The 3,696-nt window shown below is 35.0% G+C and overlaps 1 non-coding gene across 1 annotated transcript; it reads right to left on the bottom strand.

Moving 5' to 3' along the window:
• Nucleotides 1-2,511: 2,511 nt before the first annotated feature.
• On the bottom strand, nt 2,512-2,618 carry LOC119054039 (U6 spliceosomal RNA). The gene has a single exon (XR_005083433.2). It is a non-coding gene; the product is annotated as a U6 spliceosomal RNA (small nuclear RNA).
• Between the last annotated feature and the right edge of the window lie 1,078 nt (nt 2,619-3,696).

Here is a 3,696-nt window from a genome sequence, read left to right as displayed (position 1 = left end):
TTTTCAAATCACCTGAAATAATTTTTGTCTGTGCGAAACAATACATGGTTAAGCTCATTTGTTGCATTTTGTTTCCAACTCTTAACAATTATTTTTTGAATAAGTTTATTTTACAGTTTTGTAAAACATTTACATGATTCCGTAATGTAACTGAACAGCAATGGGTCCTGCTGCCCACTGCTACCTTCTAGGCAAAATTCCAGAGGCAAAGGTTTGATGATAAAGGGAAAGAGAGTTTATTCAAAACTACACAATTTTGGAATAACAGCTTTCCGCAGGTGTTAGTCACTTAAGCCTATCAATTAATCTTTAACTCCTGAGTTCCCCTAAGACTCCCAGTGTTAATTTTTAATTATCTTAATTTTATAGGATTAGTTTACAAACTAAAACAACGCAAGAGACAAAAGCTACACAATTCTAGAAGCTCTGCCTCAGAGCTTGTTCCCTCTTGAATACCCAAACAAAAATAACCCTGCCGCCCTCTGCCAGGCCAGTCAGATCCTAGGCTGTGCCCAGAGTTCCTTCCCATCCAAAATACTGTCCTCTGGGAAACGCAGGCAGCTGCAGCACCGTCATCCAGTCATCTCTGAGCAAGAGAGCCCGAGAGCCTATATCTGTCCTTTTCTTTTTATTTTAAATCATCTGGCCCATAATTCCATATACTCTGGAGGTATTCAGCTTCTTAGCTGAAAACAGTTAGCCAATCCTGTCCTAGGCTGTTTACCATTTGCAACCTCCTCCTAGGCCCTCTCCCTTCTCCTCCTCAGTGACCTGATCAGATCTCTTTCTACCAATAACATAACATAACAGTTTTAGTGATGATCTTTTTTCTACTCCAGTGTGTAAATGTACTACAGTTAATTTATCTTCTCTCCTATTGAATAGACGTTTGAGTTGTTTCCATTCTTTGGCTATCAAAAACAATGACATAAGTGAATTAAGTCAGCCAGTGAAGAGCCAAGTATCACATGATCTCACTTATATGAGGAATCAAATGAACTCGATGATCTAATGGACAATATAGAAACAGCATAGACACATGGAGCAGGCTGACAGCTGCTGGAGGGAAGGTGGGGGATTGGAGTGAAAGATGATGAAGGGGTTAACCAAAGAACATTTATGCCTAACCTATGGACAACAGTATGGGGATTGACTTAGGGAAGGGAAAGGGTGGGGTGGGAGAAGGTGGGGAAAGGGAGAAAAAGTGGGAACTGTAATAGCATAACCAATATAAAATAAAAAAATTTAAAAAATGACATAATGAATAGCCTCATGCATATGCCTTTATGGGGGAAAGGGGACTGTTAATGTGTAATTGCATAATAATCTTTGATGTGAGATTGCTGATTCAAATGGTAAAAATATGTAATTTTATTAGGTCCTGCTTAATTCTTTTCTCTAGAAGTTGTGCCATTTGGCATATCAGCAAAGTATGAGACTTCCTCTGAAGGCTTACCAGCAAGAACATATTGCAACATTTTTAAACTTTTGACATTTCGATAGGTGAAAATGTTATCTATAGTTTCCATCTACTGTTCTCTTATTATGTACGATGTTGAACATATTTTCATTTTAATTTTTCTGTGAAATCTATATCCATATCTTTCTTTCATTAATGTCTGTTTTAGAGATACTAATCCTTGCCAGTCATAAATGTTGCAAATGTTTTTCTGTTTGTCATTTGTCTTTTTTAGTTGGCTTATAATTTATTTTTGACAAAGTATTTAACATATTTATTTATTAAGTTTATTAATCTTTGTTTACTACTTCTTATTTCAATTTGTCCTCTTCCAAATTATAGAGAAATTACCCATGCTTTTTCCCCTCATATTTGTATGTTTTCAATTATTACATTTAAAAGTCTTACACACTGGCAATTTTCCTGAGTTGTCGTGTGTGAGACACAGTCCAGTTTAATCTTTTTTCCAAAATGTTATGGCTATCCATTTATTCCAACATCACTTATAGGCATTTTCTCCACTGATTTGCTTATTAAATATTAAACATCCCTATGCAACTTGTCCTATTTTTAGAAATTCAATGCTGTTTTATTGATATGTCTGTCAATACATGTCATAATGCCAGATTGCTAAACTTTTAGAGGGTTTATATTTTACTACATGGGAGGGGTATCCACCCCTTATCTCCTCCAATTTATCTTCTTTTTCAGAGATACCTTAGGTGTTATTCCATATTACCATTTTTAATAATAAATGTTGTAATCAACTCATTTAGCTTCAGAAAAAAATGGTATTTTATAAATTGGGATCACATTGCATTTACAATTTAACCTAGTAAGAATTCAGCTCTTCTTTTTTTGCAGAGTCTTCCTACTCAAAGGCATATGTCTCTTCATTTGCACAAGTCTACTTTTATGTCCTTTAGGAGCCTTTTATAGTTTCAATGTTTTCTTCATTAGATTTGATATTTATTGATAAGTGTTTTGCCTAGGTTACTTACTTATTTATAACACAAATGAGAGGTTTTCTATTCCTTTATTTCTTTTTTTTTTTTAACACAGAATGCTTCACGAATTCGCGTGTCATCCTTGCGCAGGGGCCGTGCTCATCTTCTCTGTATTGTTCCAATTTTAGTGTATGTGCTGCCGAAGCGAGCGCCCAATTCCCTTATTCCTTGTCATTGTGTTGTGTTTGCGAATGCGCAGTAGAGCCTGAATCATACCCCGATATTCTAAGCCTTCCATTTCTCTTTTTTCTATTGTGTTTACTGCAATTTCTTGTGCACCATCTTTATCTCCAGTAAAATGGTCAACAGCTGTCCTTCAGGAGCCCGGTGTTTTCTTAATACCTCAGCATTGCTTAAGTATCCATCCCACCTTGGTTTTCCCCTTTTCCTTCTCTTTCATCTTTAGTTTTGTAAACCCTTCTATACCTTCTATGTTCTTTCTTTCACATATATCTCTGTTAGCATTTACATCACAATTTATACACTGTACAGCTGAGGTTCATTTTCAGTTACTTTTTTAATGGTATACTCTATTACCTAAGGCAAGTCTGTGAAATGCAGAATGAAAGAAACTGTGTTTCACATTTTTATTTTCTTAGTACCCAGTGATTTGTACATACTATGTGCTCCATAAAATATATTCATAGATTTTCATAAAATATTTTAAATTGTTTCAGTTACTGTCATTTTCCTTGGAAAAGCTTGAAATACTCTCATCCTGGTGAGCTAATATGCATAAGAGCCCTTAGGAGCTAAGCTTGAATAGAACTAACCTTCCTTCCTCCCTCTCTTCCTTCCTTCCTCCTTCCCTTAAATGAATAATTTTATTTGCCAATTTTATTTTATTCCATTCAATATTGTTGCTTAATTGTCTTTCTCTACCGATAAAAATAACCAAATTTATTTTATATACATATACATATATCTATAAATCTATATACGTGTTCAGATGTCTTATATTTCAGGAATTTTGTTTTCTGGTCAAATTAACTTTGAGATAACTTAATCTTTTTTTTAATATGTTCCTTAATTTTCTTGGAACAGAATTTTTATTGTACTGCCAGGAGATAGCTTATTAGAAGATTAAAGAATCTGCCACACAGGAAACCAGGTCTGAGCCAGGGCTTGAGGTTTGTTTTTCTCCAAGTTCAGAGCTTTTCCCCCTGAGTTCTTTGACCTCCTTCTGAAAAAATGGCTGAGTCAGAAGTTGTCCTAAATAGTCCTCAAGGC

The sequence above is a fragment of the Artibeus jamaicensis genome, unplaced genomic scaffold (genome assembly GCF_021234435.1).
Source record: "Artibeus jamaicensis isolate MK-2021 breed Jamaican fruit bat unplaced genomic scaffold, CSHL_Jam_final contig_465, whole genome shotgun sequence".
NCBI classification, from domain to species: domain Eukaryota; kingdom Metazoa; phylum Chordata; class Mammalia; order Chiroptera; family Phyllostomidae; genus Artibeus; species Artibeus jamaicensis.
This window is presented reverse-complemented; position numbering and strand designations above follow the sequence as displayed.